The 27,578-nt window shown below is 44.0% G+C and overlaps 1 protein-coding gene across 42 annotated transcripts in view; it reads right to left on the minus strand.

Annotated features, from left to right (window-relative positions):
- Positions 1-27,578, minus strand: part of TRERF1 (transcriptional regulating factor 1) — a 292,890-nt gene that overhangs the window by 190,083 nt on the left and 75,229 nt on the right. For 6 of the 42 annotated variants that reach the window (XM_063633054.1, XM_063633059.1, XM_063633055.1 and 3 more), the window contains exon 3: positions 19,355-19,382. The exons of the other annotated variants lie outside the window; for them this stretch is intronic. The gene's annotated coding sequence lies outside the window, so the exon portion shown is untranslated. The remainder of the gene's footprint in view (positions 1-19,354; positions 19,383-27,578) is intronic. 42 annotated transcript variants of the gene reach the window in all.

Below are 27,578 nucleotides of genomic sequence, written 5' to 3' on the forward strand. Positions count from 1 at the left end.
TCAGATAATAACTCTGAAAGACAAAATCAACAGGGTGGTACTTACAAATTTACAAAACACCCAAACGAAAGCAAAAGAAGAGACACAAACTGAGCAGCAACGGAAGACAAATTAGAGTAAGTGAAAAACAACCAAGGGGAAAGCATCTGGACTTAAAGCATCCTTGGAGGGTCTTTCAATAACGTGTAAACATCTTTTAGCCACTTAAATATACAGGCAAAACATTCACACTTTTTTTTAATGCTCCATAAAGCGTAGGCCTCTCTCAACACCATTCTGTTCCCAGAGGGCACCTCTGTTACAAGCCTGGTTCACAGCTTTCAGGCCTCTTTTGCATGAAAATAAGTGATTCCATCAAAAATATTATACTGTCAAAAATATGATATTGTTTTGTGCATTTTCTTTTTCAAAAATAGTGTCACCCTGTACTATCACTCTGCAACTTGCTTTTTTCACTCAAAATTACGTTTCTGAGATCTAGTCTTACAACTAGTTACTAACTTAATATATTCCTTTTAACTACTCTTGCAGTGTTTTCCAACTTTTTTGACTGAATCACACAGTAAGAAATACACTTTATATTGCAATCCAGTTCGCATTTGTGAATACACAAAACTGAAACAAAAGCTCACCAAATATTCAGCCACATTATGTGCAATGCACTCCATTATCTTCTATTCTTTTGTTTCACACAGTGTCAAAACCCACTAAGGTATTTTATTGACCCACTAAAGGTCTGAACAACCCAGGTTTTATTTAGCCCATCTCCCACTGATGGATATTTACATTGTTGTCTTCAATTTTTCACGATTACAATAATGTCCAATGAATGTTGTACATGTGAGTGTTCCTCTAGGACAGATACCTATTAGTGGAACTGCTGGGTTCTAAGAGATGGGCATTTATAATTTAGATAAATATCACAAATTGCTTTCCAAAGCAATTGTATCCATTTACTCTCACCAGCAATGTATGAAAGTAATTTTTCTTTACATTGTCACCAAATCAGTGTATTATTAAATATTTTGATCTCTTCCAATCTGATAGGTTACAAATGCCTTCTTATTGCAGCTCTGATTTGTACTTTTTATTATAAGAGGGTTGTGGGTCTTTTCATATATTTAAGAACCACTTACACTTCTTTTCTGTGAATTTCTATCCATGTCCTTTTGCCCATTTTTCAATTAATAACCCTTTTGATTTATTTTTAATAGCTTTTTGTATATTAAGAAAATTAACTCCTTTTATCATATTTTTTCCAAATTATTTTTCTCAGATTATCATGTATCTTTTGACTTTCTTTATGGTGTTACTCTTATGAAGTGGTTCTCATTTTGATGTTGTCAAATGTATCAGTCTTTTATGTTATAGCTTCTGGGATTTGTGTCAAACTTAGGAAGGTCTCTCTACTCCAAGATAACAGAAAAATTCTTCTATGGCTTTTACACTTTCAATCTTTATTTAACCACTTGACCTATGTTTGATAGGCTTATTCTGGTCTAAGGCAAGAATTAGGGATCCTGCTCTTTCTTATCTCCCAGATAGCTATCTGGTTGTGAAGATCCTGTATTTCTCCATACATTTGAAATACTGCCTTTATCACAAAATACACACATGCATACACACACCCTTATTCATTTTGGGCTCACTATTCTGTCCCATCACTTGTTCAGCCAGTTAGTACCAAGTGATGTTAGTTACTGTAGTTTTTTTAAATGCTTACCATGTATCAGAGCTAGAACGTCCTTTTTCTTTTTCATATTTTTCATGCATGCTAATTTTTCCATATGAACTTAGAACCAGCTTTTCTACACCCAAAATAATCCTAGTGGTAATTTTATTATGATCACACTTCACATGTATAGGAAAAGTGACATTTTTATAACACTGACTCTTTCTAGCCAAGATTATATTATCTTTCTCTTTAAGTCTTTTATGCCCGTTGGTAGTGCTGAGGTTATATATTAATATAATTTTATTAAGCTTATAACTAGATATTTTATCTCTTTTGTTGCTTATACAAGTGGGTTTTTTTTCTTCCATTGTATTTTCTAGCTGGATATTTATGGGAGAGTACTACTGATTTTTGTGCATTAACTATGCACCAAACTACCTTACTGAATTCTCTTGTTTGTCTTTTAGTTTTGCCTTTTCCTTCTAGGTTTTATACCTCTTATCTAATTATACCAGCTTATCCCCACCAGAACAAGGTTATATAATTATGGTGTTTAATCGGGATTTTAATGGGAATGCATCTAGCATTCACCATTTTAATACTAAGCAAAAATTTGGCTACTTGCTTGACAAAAATGTATTTTCCCATGTTGAGGAGGTATCCGATTATTTCTATAGCAGTTTTTATTAGAAACGGATGTCTAATTTTTCATACACCTTTTCAGCATCTTATTTTCTCCTTAGATCCTTTAATACAATGAATTTTTATTAACAGAAATCCTAAAGTTAACCTATCCTTACCTTCCTGTTCTGAAACTCCCGTGACCATGGAGTTCTTTAAATGGGCTGCTGGGTTCTAATTATGTTATTAGAATGTCACATCTTCAGTATTCAAAACAGAGAGCACTTTGTGGCTCTGTGTGCACACCTGTTTTTTTGTCACATCTTGTTACACTAGCTTCATAAAAAGAATTTAAGTGCTCTTTCTCTGCTCTAGGACAATGTAAATAGCATTAGAATCACCTGTACCTTCAATATTTGAAAACATTTACCTGTGAAACCATCTGGTCCTGGGACTATTTTAAGGAATAGCTCTTTGATAACTTTCTCCATTTCTTCTATGGTAATTGGTCTGTTTAAATTTTATTCTATTCTAGTGTCTGGGTTTTTTTTGTGTGTTTTTTTAAGAACACATACTTTCATGTTACATAAACTATTTCTAAACATAGAAAAAGATCCTACCAGCATCACTATAAGAAATAAATATAGCCTCCACCCCAAACCTTACCAGGACAACGCCCAGCCAGCCTGGTTCCTAGCTGCTGCACCCCTCCTCGCTGCCCTTTTTAAGGCCTCATCTTTTCTCACCAACAGATTCACAAAAAAAGAGGACAGACAGGTTTGCAACAAACCAGAAATATACTCCAAAGCAACATGGGGGCTACCCCTGCCCACCCCACCTCCAGTGCCATCAGGAAAGGACTGCTGAAACTCGCCTTACTTTCTCTTATGTAGCCAAATGGCCCGTTCCCTTCTCAGTGGAGGCCCTTCCAATTTCATCTGGGCTTCTTTTTCTGAGCCTTCACCAGCCCCTACCCCACAGCTGAAGCCAGCAGCCCACCCCACTCCACTCACTCCAAATCCTCTGCCTCCTATGCGCAGTATGAAGGGATCCACGTGTATGCCTGTCCACCAGGCACCCGGCAGAGGCTGAGGTACCTGTTATACACCAGTCCTGCCCTCTAAGAGCGTATCACCTGAGTGAAGGGTGAGGACCTGTCCACAATTAACAATAAGGCCCCCAGGAAACAGCCCAGTATGACGAGGCACTAAACAGTGCAGCAGAGAGTGGTCCAGGGGTATAAAGAGGAGGAACGACTGGCTGGCCAGGAAACCCACATCCAGCAAGAGACAGAGGGCAAGGCTGAAGACCGGCATCTGTCTGGCCAGAGCAGGGGCCAGATAAACCTGGAACACATGGGCCCTGGAGCCCCAGCAAGAGGTTTGGACATGACACAGCAGACAACCAGAGCCCCTGTGGGCTCCAGGGAGTAACAGGAAGAAAGTGGTGTTTTGGTCGCACCCCCCAACAGTCTATGATGCCAGACTTGCATTCAAAGAAATGGCTAGCTGTGCCAAGAACTCGGCGAGCTGCAGAGGGTGAATAAACCACAACCCTGTGCTGATGCCACAAGTGACAATGAACACACACACACATACAATTCCAGGCTCTAATGACAGAGAGCAGACTGGAATCATACCACAGCACTAGGGTTTAAATCGTTTATTGCACTACAAAATAAAAACCACATTGCCACAAATCTCTAACCTCAGAGGGCATCTGTGCTAGCCCAGCACTTCTCAAACTTGACGTGCACCCAATCACCTGAAGGTCTGGTTAAAACTGCAGATTCTGATCCACAGTTGTGGATGGGACCAGAGGTTGGTTCGTTCGTTCTTTCTTTCTCTCTTTCTCTCCTTCCTTCCTTTTCTTTCTCTCTCTCTTTCATTCCTTTTTTTTTTTTTGAGATGGAGTTTTGCTCTCTTTCTTTCTTTTCTTTCTTTCTAGATGGAGTTTCACTCTTATAGCCCCAGCTAGAGTGCAATGGTGCGATCTTAGCTCACTGCAACCTCTGCCTCCTGGGTTCAAGCAATTCTCCTGCTTCAGCCTCCTGAGTAGCTAGGATTACAGGCACATGCCACCATGCCCGACTAATTTTTTGTATTTTCAGTAGACATGGGGTTTCACCATATTGGCCAGGCTGGTCTCGAACTCCTGACACCAGGTGATCCACCTGCCTCAGCCTCCCATAGTGCTGGGGTTACAGGTGTGAGCCACCATGCCTGGCCCTGCGTTTATGTCTAAGCAGCTCCCAGGTGATGCTGCTGGTGCAGGGACTGCGCTTTGAGTACTAGATTATACTAAGGCTCTAGTGGGCTCGCAGGCAGCTGATTAAGGGCATTAACCACAGGCAGAGAGAGAACTGGGGGCTGCCTGTGGCCTGCGGCAGAGCACCCAAACTAATCAACTCATTTTCTATTCAAAAGATTCATGCTGGGGGTTCAGTAACAGGCAGGGCTGCCTTAAAGCCATTAGTAAATGGAAACCACCCCCTGCATTTCACAACTGCTGTCTAATTACCGTCATGTAACCTCTCACAGTGCCCTAAGCCAGCTCTTTCAAGTACTGATGCTACTAATCAAGTCATAAAGCCTTAAAGCATCATATTATTAGCCTTGATAACAGAGTGTAAAACAAACCTGAACAACAATGCATTCGCTTCTCCTCCCAGCTGAGGCCATCAGTCAAGCTACGTTACAACCTGGGTCAAGGGAAAATGCACTTAACCAGTGAGAATCCCGTATCCAGGATGGCCCGTGCCAGAGAAAAGTAGTAGCTTTTTAAACAAACTATTTGAGAAGATTCTGGAAACTGATATGACCTGCCACAATCCCAGAGACTTCTTTCCTGTCTCCATCTCCTTAGATAATTCAAAACCTGGAAGAAGCTTCTACTTCCCACCCCCCGCCCCGTCCCCCCGCTTCTGCTGAGTCCCCTCTCCTCACTCAGGTCACCTGCTTAGGCACAGAGTGACCGATTCAGATCAACCCTCCTCACAAATCACAGTGCTCCCCATCATGGCTCGATTCTGAAATCAGGCAGCCTGTGTTTCAAGCGCATGCCTGTGGCCTGCATGTCCGAAGGCAGACCTGGACCCCACCTCCATGCGACCCACAAAATTAACCCTCCTACCCATCCACCCACTTGTGCCAACAAATTAGGGTTCTAAAGTGCACAGAACCTCAGAGCCTTACTATACACAGGGGGGATTCACAAGACACAATCCCTGAACTTGAGAGGCTGCTACAAGAGGAGATACAGCACTCCAAGCTTATGCAGCAACCAAACCTTAAGGTCCCCAGTGGCTGGCACCCATGGATTTGGAGAATGTCCTATACTTGGGCCCACAGTTCTATAGCACATAACTAATGACAACTCCATGGTGGGGATTAGGTCATTGGCTCTGAAAGGAAACAAGGCTGAGGATGTGCCCTGCTCAGGGTAAGCACTCCTGCTGTGGTGTTGACTGGGCAGAATGTGAGGAACAAGAATTAACCTGTCCTCCAATGGCCATGGGTGGGTAACTCACCTGAGATTACACACTGGGTATTAATGCTGAAACCACAGCTCAGGTCCCCCAATTGCCAAGCAGAGGTTCCTTCCACTAAATCACACTCCCTTCACCTCCGTTTTGGAATTCCTCAACGAAATTAGCATTAGAAGATTTGTCTTTTATTTGCTCTTTATTCTCCCCACAACCTTAACCAACCTCTAGCACCCTCTTTCTCTTGGGGAAGCAACGTGATTTAACCTACCCAGGAGCTGCTCCTGTTCTGCTATCCATGAGATGGAGGACGGCAAAGCAAAGTCACCTCCCTTCCCAGGACTTAGTTTCCTCTTCCCTAAATGAAGGGGTTAGTGGAGATACTTTCTCAGATCCTTTCCAGCTTTAAGCAGAATCAATAGGCACTTCACTTTGTAGCTAAAAGAGAAAAGAGGCCCCCTAAACTACGGCCCCTGCCTCATCCTGGTCTGTGCAGGGAGGATGGGCTGGTCCAGGCACCTGATAAGAGGCTCCAGTCCACAATGAATCCATCCACCAATCGCCTCCCATTGTCCACCCAGAGCTTCCCCAGCCCACACAAGAGGAGGAACAGAATGCTGCCGGCAGCCTCTCAAAAACTTGCCAAGAAGAATTCTTAATTAGAGTTTTTTGTTGCATTGCGGTATTTTATTTTTAATGACTTTTTTAAATTATAGAAATTATAAAGTTAATTCATGCTTAGAGAGAATCAGAAAACATTTTATTTTTAATAACTTAAAATCATAAAATAAATGTACATTTGTTACAGAAAAATCATGAAACTTATTAAAAGAAAATCTCACCTATAAACAAATCTAAATATATTTAATTAAATCATATTTCAATCAAGAATCAAACCCAGGAGTTGGGATTGACTTTAGAGTGACAGTACAGGATGAGTCTTGGATGCTGTCACGTAAGTCAGGGGGGGATTACTATGATCCAATTCAATCTCCCACTGAAGTAGAAGAAGGTGGGCAAGAATTCTGTTTCCACTGTCCCTGACAGGGGGCCACCCAGCCTCTGCCCGAACACTTCCCGCTTTTTCAGCCCTTTTCCAGACAGCCCAGGCCATTTTGGAGGACAGCTCCATCCACGGTTCTTCCTACAGTAGAAGGTAATGAATATGCACAGGCTTTTGAGAAAGCTGGGCTCAGGTTCAATTCCAGGCTCAGCCTCTTACATGCTCCATGACCCTGGGAAAGTCATTCAGTCTCTTTGAACTTGAATTTCCTCATCTCTGTAATGGTAACAATAATGCCTGCCTCAATTGGGTCGTTGTGAGATTTCAATGAGTGAATGTATAGAGCGCACTTGGCAAAGTGCCTTCCACAGTAGTCTAAGTGATCAATAAACAGCAGGTATTATTATTAAATGGTAGCTTGGAACAATGGCTTTCAAACTTTTTCCATTCTTACTCTCACTAATTAATTACACTTTATATCATGACCCAGCACATAAAATATCTCTATATACACATAAATATATAAAACTAGACAAATATTTTCAAGAAACAAATGCTGACCCATGTTCATCTGGTCCACTCAGACTTTTTTCCCCTACTTTCCTCTTTCCTTTCTATTCATTTCCTTTTTAAAAACTGCTGGTCTTGACTGGGCACAGTGGCTCACTCCTGTAATCCTAACACTTTGGGAGGCTGAGGCAGGTGGATTGCCTGAACTCAGGAGTTCAAGACCAGCCTAGGCAAAATGGCAAGACCCCATCTCTACTACAAAATACAAAAAGTTAGCCAGGCATGGTGGCACACGCCTGTAGTCCCAGCTAATCGGGAGGCTGAGGCAGGAGAACTGCTTGAACCCCACAGGCAGAGGTTGCAGTAAACTGAGATCGTGCAATTACAATCCAGCCTGGGCGACAGAGCAATGCTGTCTCAAAATTAATTAATTAATTAAAATTGCTGGTCTTGATCACTAACTTGATTGCACAACTGACAAATAGATTGCAAATCACAGTTTGAGAAACACTGGTCGTGTGTGGTGGCTCACACCTGTAATCCCAGCACTTTGGGAAGCTGAGGCAGGCAGATCGCTTGAGGTCAGGAGTTCGAGACCAACCTGGCCAACATAGTGAAACCCTCTCTCTACTAAAAATACAAAAAAAATTAGCCAGGTGTGGTGGTGTGCACCTGTAGTCCCAGCTACGTGGGAGGCTGAGGCAGGAAGAATCGCCTGAACCCAGGAGACGGAGGTTGCAGTGAGTCGAGATCATGCCACTGCACTCCAGCCTGGGAGACAGAGTGAGACTCCATCTCAAAAAAAGAAAGAAAGAAAGAAAGAAAGAAAGAGAGAGAGAGAGAAAGAAAGAAGGAAGGAAGGAAGGAAGGAAGGAAGGAAGGAAGGAAGGAAGGAAGGAAGGAAGGAAGGAAAGAAAAGAAAAGAAGAGAAAAAAGAAAAACACTGACTTATACTAAGACCAAATCTCTCCTCCTAGCTGGGCACAGTGGCTCACACCTGTAATCCTGGCACTCTGGGAGCCCGAGGCAGGCAGATTGCTTGAGCTCAGGAGTTCAAGAACAGCCTGGCCAACATGACAAAACCCTGTCTCTACAAAAAATACAAAAGTTAGCCAAGTATGGTGGCGTATGCCTGTAATTCCAGCTATTCAGAAGGCTGAGGTGGGAGGATCACTTGTGCCCAGGAGGCGAAGGTTGCAGTGAGCCGAGATCATGCCTGGGCAACAGAGCCAGACCCTGTCTCCAAAAAAAAAAATACGAATCTCCTGCCGTACCTTCCACCTTTCACTTCTAGCTTTACCTTCTGGAACCATGCAGATCTACTCTGCTCCATCTTCCACCTCAGACTCTCACATATGAAACATTCCTCATTATCTCAAGCAGTCATTTCATGAGATGGGGCTGCCCAATCCCCCTTTGCTCCATCCCTTTCTGCCCAACTCCTTCCTTCCCCTGCACTCTGTGCCCCTTCCATCACTGCTGTCCAGGATGGCCATGATCATCTAGCAGCTGCCCTACTTCTCCCATGGCCTCTCCACAGCCTCAGCTCAAGCAGCCTGGAGTGAGCATCTTTTTTTTTTGAGATGGAGTTTTGCTCTTGTTGCCCAGGCTGGAATGTGATGGCGCGATCTTGGCTCACCACAACCTCCACCTCCCGGTTCAAGTGATTCTCCTGCCTCAGCCTCCTGAGTAGCTGGGATTACAGGCATGCGCCACCACACCTGGCTAATTTTGTATTTTTAGTAGAGACGGGGTTTCTCCATGTTAGTCAGGCTGGTCTCGAACTCCCGACCTCAGGTGATCCGCCTGCCTCGGCCTCCCATAGTGCTGGGATTGCAGGCGTGAGCCACTGTGCCCGGCCATGGGCATCTTTTTGAACCTTCATGCAGGATGCTTTATCCATCCCCAGAGGAACTCATCTTGGTTTCTTCCAGCCCATCCGTAACTCTACTTGGAAAGCTGGTTCTCTCATACAAATGTGATCCTTCTTTGTCCTTCCACAAATTAGGATGCCATGGAGCTCATCAAATAAGAAGAGCGAAAGTGAGGAAGAGTTTCACTATGCATATCTGAGCCAAAACCTACAACCAGAAAGTGCCCCTTTCTTACTCATTTCTAAACTAGCTCTGCCTGCTAACCTTGGAACCAAACCAAGAAGGCCCCACCACTCAGCCACATCTATGTCCCCCTTACGGTGAAAGCAGCCCTGAGACAAGGAATCGCACACCTGGCTGCAAATGCAGCCTTTCAGAGCTGAGATCTCCAAGCACCACCTTGCATGGGCAGGAAACCATAGACATCAGATGCAGCCACAGTTTCCCATATCCTATCTGCATTTGTAGTGATCAAAAAATACATTCATGGTAATAAGAAAAAATAAAATAAAATGCACACATATGCACCTAATATCATACTCCAATTGCTAACATTTTGTAATTTGGGTTATTTTAAAAAAAAAAGTTTCCAAAGCAATGACAAAAATGTCTACTCTGCCTTCAAAACCCAAGCTGACTCCTCCTTGATCCCATCTGTTTCATTGTACTTGGGGAGCTTGTCACAAACACATTTAAGGGAGTGGTTCTCACAAGAGGAACCTTCGAAAACCTGCCCCCCAACATTTATGGCTTTCTTAGATAATCTGCATCCCTAAACAATGTAGTTTTAAGTTTTTATTGACCTTAAAATGTAATAAAAAGATATCATGCTGTATGGAATATTCAAAGTCTTGTTTTTCTAAATTCAAAATTATATTACTAAAATTCACTCAAATCATTACATGTAGATGTTGTTCATTCATTTTGCTGCTGTATAACAATCTATCACATGACAACAACGTATGTACCCATTCTCCAGCTGATGGGCATTTGGGTTTCCAGTGTTTTGCCATTATGAACAGTGCTACCAGGAATATTCTTAGTATATGTCATGTATACATGCTGCCCATGTAAGCAAGTTTCTCACAGCGATGATACACCTAGAAGTGGAAATGCCAGGACATGCTGTACGTGAATGTGCAACGTTACAAGATACAGGTTGAACATCCCTAAGCTGAAAACTTGAAAACTTGAAATGTTCCAAAATCCTAAATTTCTTGAATGCCAACGTGACAACACAAGTGGAAAATTCTACACTTGACCTCAATTACATGACATGTTGCATCAGCTGTCAAAGCTTTGTTTCATGCATAAAATTATTTTATGCATTTGTTTATATGTAACAAGTGCATTATATTATCTCAAATATTCCAAAATCCAAAAAAAATCCAAAGTCTGAAATACTTCAGTCCCAAGAATTTTGGATAAGGGATCCTCAATCTGTACTACCAAACTGTTTTCCAAAGCAGCTGCATCAAGTTACACTCCTACCAGCAGCTCCTAAATGACCATAATGTCCTATCCCCTCTTCAATGCTTGCTACTGCACAGCTTCTTCACGTTTGCTCACCGAACGGGGATGAAATGGAATCTCATTGTGATGTGTATTCCCTGATTACTAATGAAATTAAGTGTCTCATCATAAAAAGAGATACTCTCCCAACCTAACTCCCTACACTTTTCTTTCATAGCTCATATCGTCGTCCGTAATTAAACATTTGTGGGATTATTTGATGAAAGCCCATCACTATTTTCTTCACCACTGCATACTACACAAGTGGTACAAAGTAGAGCCTCTGTGTATCTGTTGAACTAATGAATGCATGAATTAACATGGTACATAAGACTATTCAGTTAGTCTTCAAGCTCTGACCTGATTTTATTAAAAGCCCGGGCTCATGAGTCAGGGTCTGACCTCCCCAGCTGAGTTATCATGGGGGTAAAAATGACAAGGTACCTCCTAACCTGGACTGAAGAGAGGGAAGGGCCCAGAGAGGATGGGGGCAAAGTCCACTCTGGAACCGGGGTGATTAGCCATGCTTCCTCAATAACAATAATAGTGAAAAACAACTGCTCTTGTGAATTGCAAGCTAAGCATGGGTCACATACTTCACACTGACTAATAAGAGCTACCATTTACACAGTGTGCTGTCACTCGCTGGATTATTCATCTGATTCTCACAACATCTCTATGGACTGAATATGACCCCTCCCCCCCATTTTACAGCAAAGAAAACTGAGGCTCAGAGAGGCTAAGAAAGTGCCCAGTCACAGAGCACATAAAGGGCAAACCCAGAGTCAGAGTCAAATCAAGTCCAGTCTGACCCCAGAGCCCATGCCCCTTTCACATACCTAAACCGACATGGCCTCCTGGGGCTTTTTTTTTGAGATGGAGTCTCACGCTGTCATCAGGGCTGGAGTGCAATGGTGCGATCTCGGTTCACTGCAACCTCCGCCTCCCAGGTTCAAGCAATTCTCCTGCTTCAGCCTCCCGAGTAGCTGGGATTACAGGTGCCAGCCACCATGCCCAGCTAATTTTTTGTATTTTTAGTAGAGACAGGGTTTCACTATGTTGGCCAGGCTGGTCTCGAACTCCTGACCTTGTGATCCACCCACCTCGGCCTCCCAAAGTGCTGGGATTACAGGCATGAGCCAGCGCCCCGCCAGCCCCCTGGGCTTTTTATCTTCTCTGCATAGAGCTGCTTTTCCTCCCCACCTGCCCCCACAAACCTCCCCAGGCTCCAAGTGTTGCTCCACATCCCACAAAGACTTTCCCTGCACGTGGGGAGCAGTGCTCTGGAATACAAGGTCATCCTCCAGTCTGTCTCTTACATTTGTACTGACATACTTACCTGACACTTCCCTGGCCGCAAGATGCTAGGTGTCACCCAGCAAGTTGGCAAGGGGACATCGTCCAGGCCTATCTCTCCTAGGGTTCTCCCAAGTCAACGGTTTCCCCTTCAGTTCTGCAGAAACCAATCCCTTTCCAACTCTGAAAGGCTTTTACTGCAAACTGGAAGCAAACATCTAGCAAATGCCTACTACACACCAGGCACATGGCATGTCTCAACTCAGCAAGACATACTATGTAGCCACTAAAATTATATAATCCAGACCAACACATGTAAATATACACGAAATTCTGCGAAGTGAAAAGAAAACAACTCAAAAATAGTACCTGCATGCCAAATGTGAGTAAACACAGTACCCCCACCCAGACACCAGTGGATAATATAAATAGAAATGAGTCTTCACTAGAACCTTTCTTCAGTGAAGTTACCTAGATTTCCAATGTCCCCCAGGAGCTACTTGTCAACTATTTGTAACAGGTGTGGTTTCAAAGCAATGCTACAAATAATTATTCCCCAAAAGAATGAAAACTCCATGTGGGTCATGATCACATCTATTTTGTTCATAGCTGTCTCTCTAACGAAGAGGTTGAAGCCGTCAGACGGGGATCAGCAACTATGGCCTGCTGCTAAACCTGGCCAAACACCTGGTTTTGTGAATAAAGTATGATTGGAACACAGACACGCTCATTCATTTACAAGTGATCTACGACTGCTTTTGTGCTACAGCAGCAAAGTTGAGTAGTTAGGACAGAGATACGACCCACAAAGTAAAAATATCTACTCTTTAGCCCTTTATAGAAAGTTTGCCAATCTTTGATCTAATGCTTAGCCCGGAATTCTGCATATACTGGAATAATACTTATTGAATTAATAAATTCACTTACGAATGTATTATATAAATTTAAAACCTTATATCAAATTATTATTAGGTTTATTTACTTCACTTAACCTAAACCAAGGTAATATACAAGAACTAAGGGCTGGGTGCAGTGACTCACGCCTATAATCCTAGCACTTTGGGAGGCTGAGATGGGAGGATCACTTGAGGCCAGAAGCTCGAGACCAGCCTGGTCCACATAGCAAGAACCCATCTCTATAAAAAATACATAAATAAATTTGTTTTAAAAAAAGAACTAAGGCTTATTCACCTAGGGCACATAAATGCTAAGCAAATGAGAAATACGTTCTTTGGTTTATTGTTAAATTTTGATAGATACAAGGTCTCACTCTACCACCCAGCTGAAATGCAATGATGCAATCATAGCTCACTGCAGACTCAAACACCTGGGCTCAAGAAATTCTCCCACTTCAGCCTCCCAAGTAGCTAGGACTATAGGCGTGCACCACTATGCTCAGCTAATTTTTTGTAGAGACAGGGTCTCACTATGTTGCCCAGGCTGGTTTTGAACTCTGGGGCTCAAGGGATCCTCCTGCCTCCATCTTCCAAAGCACTGGGATTACAGGTGTGAGCCACCTTGCCCTGCCTTACTTTTTTTTTTTGTGAGACAAGGTCTCATTCTGTCACCCAGGCTGGAGTGTGGTAGTAATGCCATCTCAACTCACTGCAGCCTCCACCTGCCAGGTTCAAGCAATCCTCCCACCTCAGCCTCCCAAGTAGCTGTGACAACAGGCATGTGCCACTACACCCAGCTAATCTTTGTATTTTTTGTAGAGACAAGATCTTCCTATGTTGCCCAGGCTGGTCCTGAACTCCTAGGCTCAAATGATCCTCCCGCCTCAGCCTCCCAAAATGTTGGGATTACAGGCATGAGCCACCACACTCAGCGCATTCTTTTTAATATTAAAAAAAAAAATCAGACTCTTGACACCATCATTAGGAGGTATGTATGCTTTGAACAGTTTCTTCCATGAAAGAGATAAGATTACACCAAGTCATATACACCCTAGAGCTAGGGTAAGTATCATGCAGCCACTGCTTGCAGTGGGAAACAGCTGGTAAGAGCTTGGCATGACATCTAGGGCCAGAAATAGGAGTCAAGTCTGGGTAACCAGTCAAGACGCTGTAATAATCCCCAAATGGGGCGCAAAGTAGGATTTTGGCCTCCTGAGCCTTACAGTCTAAGCAACTAAGCTACAGGCCCAGACTGACTAAGGTGAAATCATTTCATTTATTTCCTATGTAATTTCTGGTAGGGACAATGCATCGGAAAACAATTGTAGGCTCAATGATTTTCCCCTTAATTTATCAGTACCATCTGCATTATAATGTAACTGAATATTTTTAGTTCTGCAGACTTGATTATTCAGAGGCTGATCATTCAGCTGTTGGCTTTTTGAAGCTCATTATGGCCCGAGTACCTGAAGACAGGAGAGAGGAAATGAAAGGAGGTGAAACTCAAATCAGTGGGCGTTGCTACTTTATTAGCAGATGAGACACCAAGATTGGGGTGGAGGGGGTGCGAGAGGGTGAAACCCCAGGTCTCCAGAGCTGAGGCTCTCTTCAGACAGCTTTTATCAGACTCACACATCTTACATCACAGCACACTGACAGTCTGTCAATAATTCTGTGAGACTGGCCTATCCCTATAGTGATCCAAGACTATCACTAAGCTCCCTTCCTTTGTTCATATGGAGAAACCAAAACTCCAAAGGAGATTAACAGTTAAAGCCTTGAGGCCTAGAACCAACCCTTGGCCTGCAGAAGTCAGAGGACAGGTCAGCCCTGACTCTGAAAAGCCTGAGGATGGATTCATTTAGGGAAATGTTTAGAAAAGAATGCTGGGAGGAGTCTAAGCCACTTCCTCATGGAGCCCTGCCTCCCTCTCCCTCCCTTCCACACTTTAATTATTCCCAGCAGGCCTTCCCACTTCCCAGGAACCCACAGATAGAGAAGTCCAATACACTGGCTCTGAGCCCTGGGTCACACCCAAGGTCCCCTGGCACTGTCCCTCTCGCAGCAGGCTGAGCTGTGGTTGGAGACTTGACTCCGGTCCCAGGCCCACAGGCCCTTCAACCCCATCTGTGCCCAGCAGGCGCTGGGTAAATGTTACTGAACAAATGAATGAAAACCACTCATTATTTTAAGTGAAAACTAAGTCACACCCAAGGAGGACCACACTCCTAATTTCTCTAGTGACATTATTCCTCCAGCTGAGCCATGCAAAACGCACCTCACTTCTCTCTCCTTTCCTCTCCAGTCTGCTTCCTTTTTTCTTCCATCCTGAGCACTGGTGTCTGGAGAAACCCCCTATCCCGGGAAGGTGGCATTCTCTTCTCTGGCTGACAACAGACTTTCCCGTGGATGGACCCTGCGAGGTCTGGGAAGCCCTACTCACCTCAACCCAGTAGGCTCCGGGCCGTCCTAAGTGAACCAACCACAGGAGAACACCACGGAGGGGGGGAAATGGAAGGAAGCACCCCCTGCTACCGCCTCCTCTCACTTTCCCCGGGGCCTTAGCTCTGTCAGATTTTGAAGCATAATGAGTTTTGTTTCATAACAGTCTTAAATGAACTGGAAGGGGGAAGGGGATGACAATGATAAAAATCTTAATTAAAAAAAAATTCCTACAGGCAAAGAGATTTAACATCCAGATCCTGAGATGTGATAAAAGTCTGTTGAGCTGGGGGCCCTCCCGAGCCCCCAAGAACACAGCACTGGACATACATTTACAGAGCGCCTACTGTGTGCTGGGCACTCTTCCAAGGGCTTCGGATGCAGCAGTGAACAAACCCATTCGAGGAGAAGGAAGACAGGCAACAAAGACAACCAACAAGCAGACTACAGAGGACGGGAACAGGCTGAAGTGTTTTGGGAGAAAAGGAACAACAGAGCAGGTAAAGGGGATGGGGCCTTCGGGCGAAGGTGCGGCGCAGTGCTAACTGGAGAGGCGAGGAAAGCCCTGTTGAGAAAGAGACAGACTTCTGAGCCAAGACTTGAAAGAGGGCCGGGAGGGAGCAATGCAGATGAGTATCTAGGTTCTGGAAGAGCAACCCCAGCAGAGAGGACGGCTGTGCAAAGGCCCTGAGGCAAGCGCATACCAGGTGTAGGGCTGGAGAGAAGGAATGAGGAGGAGAGCTGTAGAAAGACAGGGCCTCAGGGGGGCTCCGGACTACTGTATGGACTCTGGCTTGTACTGCCTGGTGGGGGCCGCTGATGGGTTGTAAGCAGGAGAGAGACAGGTTTCCTTGTCATTCTCTGCCACCCCATCCCATCATTCTTCCTGGTAATCTCCCTTGATATCATTTAATAAATATGGCTCAAAGCCCTCTCAGACTTCTGGCGATGAGTTATAAACTCAAACAACCTTAAGAAAACCAGCAAGTCCCACACCTACTGCTCCCCCAAATCAATATTAGACCATCTTCCCTCACTCCCAAAACCAAGAAGTTGAATCTTTTTTCTATTAAGAGCTGCAGACCCAGAGAAGAAACAGAAAATGTTAATTAATAAGCCAGGCACTATGGCTCACGCCTGTAATCCCAGCACTTTGGGAGGCCGAGACGGGCGGATCACTTGAAGTCAGGAGTTTGAGACCAGCCTGGACAACATGGTGAAACCTCCTTTCTACTAAAAATACAAAAATCAGCCAGGCGTTGGCTGGGCGCGGTGGCTCACACCTGTAATCCCAGCTCTTTGGGAGGCCAAGGTGGGTGGATCACGAGGTCAGGAGATCAAGACCATCCTGGCCAACATGGTGAAACCCTGTCTCTATTAAAATACAAAAAATTAGCCGGGCGTGGTGGTGTGTGCCTGTAGCCCCAGCTACTTGGGAGGCTAAGCAGGGGAATCGCTTGAACCCAGGAGACGGAGGTTGCAGTGAGCCAAGATTGCGGCACTGCACTCCAGCCTGGCGACAGAGCAAGACTCCATCTCAAAAAAAAAAAAAAAAAAAAAAAAAAATTAGCCCAGTGTTGTGGCAGGCACCTGAATCCCAGCTACTCAACAGGCTGAGGCAGGAGAATGGCTTGAACGTGGGAGGCGGAAGTTGCTTTGAGCTGAGATTGTGCCACTGCACTCCAGCCTGGGTGACAGAGCAAGACTCAGTCTCAAAAAAAAAAAAAGAAAAAAGAAAAGAAAAAAAAAGAAAATGTTAATGAATAACTAAAGACAAGGGAAGAGTAATTTCATTCAGCAAATTCTTTCTTGAGAGGGCAAAAGCTAAAGAACTTGTTTTTAGTCTAAAAATGGAAAAAATTTATTCAATAAATAGAAGACATTTTAAAATACAGGCTACTTAACATATATATAACTAGCAATTAATAGAAAGGAGGAAAGCGAGAGATGGAGAAAAAAGGGAAGGTGGGTAGGTAGAAAGATAAGAATGGAAAATAGAAATGACAAATACAGAGAGGAAAATGGAGAGATATGTGGAAAACTACAGAAGGCTCCAAACAGAGAGGGAGAAAGAAAAAGGAACCGAAGTTCCACAGGGTCTAAGGTTTCTTCCTCTTCATTCACTCCCTGCAGTTTATTAGGTTCAAGGCACCAGCGTTTAATCCTTTCATTCCCTACTGCCCTGTGGCTGCCCCGATGCTCCAATTAGTGGGCCCTCTATTTACACCTCTTTATCCTTACGCTAAGTAGAACTGGAGGAAGGGAGGGAAGAGACAGATTAAATTACTCTTCCTCTCAAAACTGGAAAGGCAGTGGCCCAGCCAACACTAGCCGGTCAAGCCAGAGGTGGCAGCAGAAATTCCATTGTCACTAAATACACACCAGGGACCCCCCCACTCCGCCCCCCACCCCACAACAGGTACAATATAAGCCACTAGGCAACCTTACCTTCTCAAGCTATAAAGTGAGCCGCCATGTCTGAGACCAGGTCCCACATGCACCTTCTGTCAATGGAACCTTCTGTTCCAAATTGTCCCCACCTTCATGTCCATCCCCCCACCCGATGAGAAAGAAAAAAAGGCCCAACTAACAGAAGATTGAGGAAGCCCTGAAATAAGCTAAAATGGTTAGAAAGAAAGTAATAATACATGAGAACGATGAGCTCATGGTAGTATAGTAAAGGAGTTAACAGTACAGGCTCTAGGGTCAGAATGCATGGCTCAGCTCTGCCACTGACAACTGTACCGTGGGCAAGTGACCTATTCCCCTCATGCCTCAGATTCCTCTTCTTGAAAAAGAGGACCAGTAATAATAACTGTGTCCTAGGGCTCTTGGGAGAATTAAAGTCAGTATTATACAGCATGTAAAAGAATGTCTGGCACGTGGTGAGCATTATATGAATATTTCTCAAGAAATAAAAATACTTTTTAAAAAGGAAAGCTTCTTTTCTGAACCATCCAAGAGAGAAAAGGTCTATAGTTTTATTTTTGTACATGCTATATGCATAAAAACAATCACTACTGATTAGTATTTTCAACTCTGATCATTTCTACTCCACACTTTCAAAATATGAATAAAATGCTTTGGCAAAAATATACAAAGACATTTGTGGCGGTATTATTCATAAAAGCAAACTGTGGGAAATGACCTAAGTATCTGACAATCGAAGAAAATGTGAGTAGATCATAAAAGCCATAACAGGGAGCTTGTGCAAATATTAAAAATCACATGACGGGCCAGGCACAGTGGCTCACACCTGTAATCCCAGCACTCCGGGAGGTCGAGGTGGGTGGATCACTTGAGGTCAGGAGTTTGAGACCAGCCTGGCCAATATGGTGAAACCCTGTTCCTACTAAAAATACAAAAATTAGCCAGGTGTGGTGGCAGGCACCTGTAGTCCCAGCTACTCAGGAGGCTGAAGCAGGAGAATTGCTTGAACCCAGGAGACGGAGGTTGCAGTGAGCAGAGAGCACACCACTGCACTCCAGCCTGGGAGACAAGGCGAGACTGTCTCAAAAAAAAAAAAAAAAAAGTCACCTAAAGAATTTTTAAAGACATGGAAAATAATTCTAATGTTAAATAATAAAGGATATGAAATTAGACTTCACTTTCAGGTATTATGGGGCAGTGAATATTAAACTAGTCCTCTGGTACAGAACAGCTACATAAGATAGATGAAATACAAGATAATTATAATAATAACATTTTGAAGATGTGGAAATACAACAAGGCAGTTAGGACTTGAGGGATCAGGCTCCTAGAGGAAAGGGAGGTGCAGTGAGGTGAGCCATGTATTAGTAGCTACTGTTTTCCCTCAGGACACTTGCTAATTTGGTGCAAGGAACACAGAGGTAAAACAGAAAGCAGTAAATGAAAGCTTTCAGCAGCTTTCTCCCTGGGCTGAAAAGACAAAAACTGGAGTTCAGGGCTATGAAAATATCCAAGATTTAAGAGACCAAGATACCAGAAAAAAAAAGTGAACCCCAAAGAAATGAGTCCAGTGTTCTGTATGTGATTTCTCTTCAAGGCACTGACACACACCTAAGTCTTCCGTGTACAGATCTGAAACCTAGGAATCCAAACAGAAAAAAAAAAGCTATTAAAACACTAGCACATTAAGCAGAGCTTTGGTAGTTTTACAGGGGCAAGCAGACGAAACTCTGAAATCAGGGCCTACCAAGGCCTCCTTGTACCATTGCACAGGTAAGAGCAAAGAACAAATACACCAGCCTTAACTGAGCCTCTACATTTTCCACGGTAGAATGCCCAGCACTCAAACAACAATCACCAAGCATGTCAGGAAATAGGACCAAACCAAGAAAAATATACAATCAATAAAAACAAACCTCAGAAGGTATCCAAATATTGAAGTTGTCAGCCAGAACTTTAAAATTACAAGGGCCAGGCAAGGTGGCTCACATTCATAATCCCAGCACTTTGGGAGGCCAAGGCAGGAGGATCACTTGAGGTCAGGAGTTCAAGACCAGGCTGGATAAACAGAGCAAGACCCCATCTCTACAAAATTTTTTTTTTTTTTAATTATCCAAGCATGGTGGAGCACACCTATAGTCCCAGCTATGGGATGCTGAGGCAGGAGGATCACTTGGGCTCATGAGTTTGAGGCTGCAGTGAGCCAACTTTGTGCCACTGTACTCCAGCTTAGGCAACAGATAGAGCAAGACCCTGTCTCTGTTTTTCAAAAAAGAGAGAACTGAATAGATGTGCTTGACAACAAAAAGGAACAGTAGAAGAAATGACTGGTGTTGTGGAAGATGGGTCAGTAGAAAAAAATATATAAAGGCACAGAAAATACAGAAATGAGTTCCAGAGACATGTAGGGTACCATGAAAGGGTCTAACATATGTGCAGGAGTCTGAGAAGGGGAGGAGAGGATTAAAGGGCAAAAGCAATATTGGAAGAGAATGCTTCAAGAATTTTCTAAAACTGACCAAAAACACAGAGCCATGATTTACAGAAGCACTCCAAACTCCATAGGGGATCCATATAAAGAGAACCACACCTATGTACATCATAGTAAAATTGCTAAAAAAACAAAGCCAAAGAGGAAAAACAGATATGTTACTTTCAGAAGAACCACAATAAAACTGACAGATGACTTTTTAACAGAAATGAAGGAAGCCAGAAGACAATGGAATGACATTTCCAAAGGACTGAAAGAAAATAAAACAAGCCCAAAGTCTATATCCAGGGGAAAAAAATCTCCCAAATATGAAGGTGAATAAAAGCCATTTTCAGACAAACAAAAACTGGGAGAACTAGAACACCAGCAGACACCCTCCACCACACACACACACACACACACACACACACACACATCTAATAGGAGTTATTCAGGTAGAAAGAAATTAAACTGACAGAGAAGCATGCTTACATGGAAGGAAATGAAGAACAGCAAAAAGAGTAAGTATGCAGACTAATCTAAATTATTATTGTCTATATAAAACAATGGGCTCATGCTTGTAATCCCAGCACTTTGGGAGGCCAAGGTGGGCAGATCACCTGAGGTCAGGAGTTCAAGACCAGCCTGGCCAACATGGTGAAACCCCGTCTTAACTAAAACTACAAAAAAGTTAGCTGGGCGTGGTGGTGGGTGCCTGTAATCCCAGCTACTTCAGGAGGCTGAGGCAGGAGAATTGCTTGAACCCAGGAGGCAGAGGTTGCAGTGAGCCGAGATTGCACCATTTCACTCCAGCCTGGGCAAAAACAGCAAAACTCTGTCTCAAAAAAAAAAAAAAGAAAGAAAGAAAATCAAACAAACAAACAAATAAAAATGTCTTCTGGGGTTTCATAGAGAGAGAATTAAAATACACAAGACTTCAAAAGGCATAAGGGAGGTAAAAAGAGCCTAAGTGTTGTAAACGGCCTGAATTGTCCAGAAAATGACTAAAACATTAATTAAGGGTAAGCTCTTTAAAAGTTTTTGTGTTTTTTAAGGAGACATGGATGGCATGTATACAGAGCCCGGTGCATCTACTCAAAAAATACAAAAACTTAGCCAGGCATGGTGGTGCACTCCTGTAGTGCCAGCTACTCAGGAGGCTGAGGCAGGAGGATTGCTTGAGCCCAGGAGGTCAAAGCTATAGTGAGGTGTGATCATGCCACTGCACTCCAGCCTGGGTGACAGACTAATACTCCTTTCTAGGAATTTACCCCCAAAAAAAGAATCTAAGATGAACTTAAAGATTTATGTACAAGGATATTTATCAAAGTATTATTTATAATAGTTAAAAAATGATAAGGTAAATTCCTAATAATAGGGACTAGTTAAATAAGTTACGGAGGCCAGGCGCGGTGGCTCACACCTGTAATCCCAGCACTTTGGGAAGCTGAGGCGGGCATCATGAGGTCAAGAGATCGAGATCATCCTGGCCAACATAGTGAAACCCTGTCTCTACTAAAAAAAAAAAATACAAAAGTTAGCTGGGCATGGTGGGGGGCACCTGTAATCCCAACTACTCAGGAGGCTGAGGCAGAAGAATCATTTGAACCCGGGAGGCGGAGGTTGCAGTGAGCTGAGATTACACCACTGCACTCCAGCCCAGGCAACAGTGTAAGACTCCATCTCAAAAATAAATAAATAAATAAATAAGTTATGGGACCCAGTGCCCCATACACAGTAGGCACTCTCTAAATATCTGTTGAACATAGAGTCCATATGAAAGGATAATAAGCGTCTGGGCGCAGTGGCTCACACCTGTAATTCCAGCACTTTGGGAGGTCGAGGCAGGCAGATCACGAGGTCAGGAGACCAAGACCATCCTGGCTAACATGGTGAAATCCCGTCTCTACTAAAAATACAAAAAAAATTAGCTGGGCATGGTGGCGGGCACCTGTAATCCCAGCTACTTGGGAGGCTGAGGCAGGAGAATGGTGTGAACCCGGGAGGCGGAGCTTGCAGTGAGCCAAGATCACACCACTGCACTCCAGCCTGGGTGACAGAGTGAGACTCTGTCTCAAAAAAAAAAAAAAAAAAAAAGATAATAAGCAACTATTTTTTTAAGTTTCCAAAAAATATTTAATTAGCAAGTATTAAATCACATTCAAAAGAACCTTAATATGATTTTGAAAGCATAATATCATAGCTAATATTTATTAAGAACTTACTATCTGCTAGGCACAGCCCCAGATGTTTTACATGTATTGTCTCATTTCATTTCGCCCAGGCCTATTGTTATTTAAAGTGAATGAAGGATCCTGGATTCAAATCCAGGCAGTGTGACTGCAGTGCTTAAATTCTTAATCATTAGACTTTACTGCCTAGAAAAAATACTGGAAGGAAATATATTAAAATGTTAACAGGGAGGAATTAAAGCCCATTTTTATTTTCTTCCTTATCTGTGTCAGTATTTTCCAAATTCTCTATAATCACTATGAATTATTTGCAATCTCCCTCTACAAAAAAAAAAAAAAATATATATATATATATATATATATATATATATACACATATGAACTACTTTCACTTACCATTTATACAATTTCAGTGAAAAAGTCTTAACACTAACAAAGCTTTCAATTATGTCTGCTCCAGGCCTTAGAAGCAGCAGACTGTAGTGTAAATGTGCGGCAGAACATTCTGACCAGGAAAGGCTGATGAGCCTGATCCAGAGACTACAGAGCCCATGACTTCCATTCCACAAATATGTCATCATCATCTTGCTTAGCAAGTGTGGATTTTTACACACATTCTGCTAGTTAATCTTCCTCCTAACCAAGTAGATGTGACCACCTCAGGAAACGGAGGTTAAGCAAGCTGAAGTGACCCTCCTAAGGACACACAAGGGCACTCCAGCTCTGGTTGGAGGTCCTCCCACTTGCAGCCCAGCCACCAAAGGTTCCCCCAAATCATGTGGAATAATTTGGGGCAGACCTGAGAGCACATTCAGCCCCAAACACTTCTGGAAGCTAACAACGTGTGTGAACCACACACCCATCGTGCCCAAAGCCCAGGGATGGCACTGAGGTCCCACCCTCACAGAGTTTCACCCCCTCAGAAAATGATTATGCAGAAGAGTGAAGAATATGGCTTCACAGTTCTCAAATCACTTCTGCATTTTTTTAAATCTCATTTTACTCTCAAAATAAACCTTTTCAGTCAGTAAAACAAAGGTACTGAGAGGACAAGGAAAATGAGGCTCCAAGAGTTAGACTGCCGTCCACGAATAGCCCCAGAGGGTTGGCGTGGTGTTCTTTCCACCATACTATCATAGTCATATTTTTGAAGGAAACTCAAGCCATGCTGTCTGGTAAGGCGAAATGGGAGGTAGGATAAGCAAGGGGGAAAAGAACCTGCTTTTACAGTCACCCAGGTCTGAGTTCCTGAGTCTGAATCCCTGCCCTGCAATTTACTAGCCATACGACCTTGAATGAGCTTCTGCATTTCTTTGTGCCTCCATTTCCCCACCTGTATAACAAGGATAAGAATGCCTTCCTCAGGCAGTTGTTCTGAGGGTTAAATGGGGTAACAGACCTAAAATGATGGTGTGCATCTGCACTTAGTAGGCAGCTGTTATTGATTTATTTATTTTTGAGACGGAGTCTTACTCTGTCGCCCAGGTTCGAATGCAATGGCGTGATCTCAGCTCACTGCAATCTTCGCCTCCCAGGTTCAAGTGATTCTTCTGCCCCAGCCTCCTGAGCAGCTGGGATTACAGGTGCCCGCCACCACACTTGGCTAATTTTTGTATTTTTAGTAGAGATGGGGTTTCACCATGTTGGTCAGGCTGTTCTCGAACTCCTGACCTCAAGTGATCCACCCACCTTGGCCTCCCAAAGTGCTGGGATTACAAGAGTGAGCCACCGTGAGTGGCTGCAGCTGTTACTTTTTAAAATGTATCCTGTCCCCCGACATATACAAGGTGAGGTCGCCATGGCCAGAGCACACTGCCTCACCTTCCTAAAGAAAACGATCCCCCTGGCCGGGTGCGGTGGCTCACACCTGTAATCCCAGCACTTTGGGAGGCCGAGGCAGGTGGACCACCTGAGGTCAGGAGTTCGAGACCAGCCTGGGCAATATGGCAAATCCCCGCTGCTACTAAAAATTCAAAAATTAGCTAGGCATGGTGGTATACACCTGTAGTCCCAGCTACTTGGGAAGCTGAGGCAGGAGAATTGCTTGAATCTGGGAGGCGGAGCTTGCAGTTAGCCGAGATCACACCACTGCACTCCAGCCTGGGCAACAGAGCGAGACTCCGTCTCAAAAAAAAAAAAAAGAGAGAAAAAAAGAAAGAAAATAACCCCCTTGTGCTTTTCCAAATTCTGCCATCCTGGTTAAGACTAGATTTATATCAGCTACTTGACTTTTTAAAACTCTTTCCAAGTTTTTAAATTTAAGCCCCAAAAGTGTCCTCACAGAAGGAGCAGGTAAGAGTTGAGGAGGACAGAAGGCTGAGACCACAGGCTCTGTGTTCTGTGCTTCTGTGCAGATTAGATCACAGGGTTTAGATATGGGAGGACACAGCATACGGCCTGCCCTGAAGGGAATCACACAGGTGAGCACAGGATGGGAAGGGAAGGGAAGGAGGGCAGCCCACCAACAGAGTGGAGAGTGGAAAGGGAGTGTCACGGAGTCCATGGCCAGGGGCCTCAAGGAAGAAAAGGAGACAGACACAGAAGTGAAAGTGCCTCTTAGAAACTGAAAAAGAGCAGGCGAGATGGAGAGAGAAATGGCAGGCCATGCCGTAGAAAGATGGCAATGCTTCTCCTTGAACATCACTGCCACTTGCCCCTGTGTTTCCAACACTTTCCTAAGTGGTCTCCTGGCCTGCAGACTCAACCCCTCCAGACTGGACTCCGTTCCCCCACACATACTTCCTAACTCCAAAACCTTCAGTGACTCCCCTACTGCCTACAGGGTCAGGACTACACTCCGTAACGTGACATCAGGTTCTCCCTGCCCAATCCCTGCTCACCTCTTCAGCCTCATCATCTGGCAACTGTCTCTGAGATAGTACATGCCAGGCCCCAGGATGGGTGCTGGGGACACAATAAATAAGACATGGTATACCCTTAAGAAGCTGAAAGTCGGCTGGGCGCAGTGGCTCCCGCCTGTAATCCCAGCACTTTGGGAGGCAGAGACGGGGGGGCGGGGGCGGATCACTTGAGATCAGGAGTTCGAAACCAGCCTGGCCACCATGACAAAACCCCGTCTCTACTAAAAATACAAAAATTAGCTGGGCGTGGTGGTGGGCACCTGTAATCCCAGCTACTCAGGAGGCTGAGGCAGGAGAATCACTTTAACCTGGGAGGCGGAGGTTGCAGTGAGCTGAGATCGCACTGCTGTGCTCCAGCATGGGCAACAGAGCAAGACTCTGTCTCAAAAATAAATAAATAAATAAATAAGACTCCAAAACAAACAAACAAACAAAGGGACTCCGAGGGCGCCCTGACCCATTCCACCATGTGAGGACCCGGTGAGAAGATGACCATCTAAGACCAAATCTGCCCCTGCCTTGTTCTTGGACCGCCTGGCCTTCTGAACTGTTAGAAATAAAAGTTTGTTGTTTGAGCCACTCAGTCTATTACATTTTTGTTATAGTAGCCCAAACAAAGACAGAGGGATAAGCCTAGCTGCTCCAGACAGTATGTCCTGTGAACTTCTTCAGAAATTCTGCCTTTGTCTGGTGGGCATCACTGTGTGTCGTATTTCCATGTTCACATGACGGTCCTTCACTAGACTCTGAGATCCTCTTATTTGTCCTGGCATTTCCAGCCACTGGGACAATCCTGATATATGGCAGGCACTCAATAAATGCTTGATGAACAAGTCGTCAGCAAAACCACCCACCGTGGCCTGGCAGGGATGGGGGCAGGGCACTCATGTCTTCTAACAAGGCTATGAGACCCTTGACCTTCCTTAGAATAACAGCTCACTCCAGGAACTCAGGAAAGATTGTCTTAAACATCCTGAGCACTCTACCCGTAGCTGTCAACGGCAGGCCTCATTGGCAGCTCTAGATATTTTGCTGAGGTTCTTAGAGTCTAGAGGTCTGTACATAGCAAGCATACAGTGACTAGGCAATTTCTAAAGGCAGCATAGTCTAAGGATCAGGAGCCAGTCTTTGGAGCGGGTCCTGAGTTTGGATACCAGCTCTGCCACGCAGCACCTGTCCTTAAACAAGTTGCTGAAACCCCCCGAGCCTCAGTTTCCTCAAGTGTAAAGTGGACATCACATCTGCTTCTTACAATTGTAGGAGAATGAAGTGACTAAAATATCCACACAAGGCCAGGCACATAGTAAGCTTTCTATAAATAGCAGTTACTACTACTAAAGCAATCTGGAGCCCTAATTCTGATACCCCATGGCCATCTATGCAAATTCCTGAGCCCCTAAATAGTCTCTTCTTGGTGTGCTCTGGGAGGCAAAAGATATCCAACCTCTGACTCACAATATGTTGCCAAAATTCTCCTGGAATTCCCAAGAGAAAATGTATTTTAATTCCCTCTAACTTTAAAAATTAAACAGTTCTTACAGCATTTTGGGGTGGCAGGGGTGAGGAAGGAGACCGCGAAATCCAACAGGCAGCTTTTAAAAGGTTGCAAACTGACTGGAGAAAGAAAGGAGAAGGCAGCTGGAGGGGGTGAGAAGCGGGGATGGAGACAATCCCCTGAGTTTCTGCTATTATTGAATACCCCAACTCTCAAAGTAGCCCGGCTGCCCCCTCCTCCACGTGGGCTAAGCTCTGTTAATGAGAAAGCCGAGCTCTGCCTACATTACCACAATAATGATTTCCCGGTTGCATTTTTACATGCCTGCCGCTTTATCATAGCAGAAGTAGACATATATTTTCAATAAATCCCTTCTCTCCTTTCCCCTCCCCAACTCGCTCTCCCAGTAAATGCTGTTCCCTCTGCACCCTCCCCCAACGCAATCCCAACCCTGGAGCACAATGAGTTCCACTAATCAAAACAGAAAGAAAAAGAAAAATGGAAAAATCACAGCTGCTGAAAAACAGCATTTGCTACAAGTCAAAGCCCTCTACATTTTTTCTGCACGCAGCATTTACTTCTTCAAGGACACATCACCCCGCCTCTATCAGAAATCTTACGTAGAGTTGCTCAAAGGGGAAGGAGGAGGGGGTGGGTGAAGAAATCTAATATTCAGTCTCTTTCCTATTTTGACTAAGCCAGCACAGACAGAAATATAGATAAGGCCTTGAATAACTGATTTAACAAAATGTCACTTATTAAAAGGAATGGGGGATGGGACAGCATTTGCATTCGAGAGCTCAGTTAAACCACCCCA

Source organism: Symphalangus syndactylus, chromosome 23 (genome assembly GCF_028878055.3).
Source record: "Symphalangus syndactylus isolate Jambi chromosome 23, NHGRI_mSymSyn1-v2.1_pri, whole genome shotgun sequence".
NCBI lineage: Eukaryota > Metazoa > Chordata > Mammalia > Primates > Hylobatidae > Symphalangus > Symphalangus syndactylus.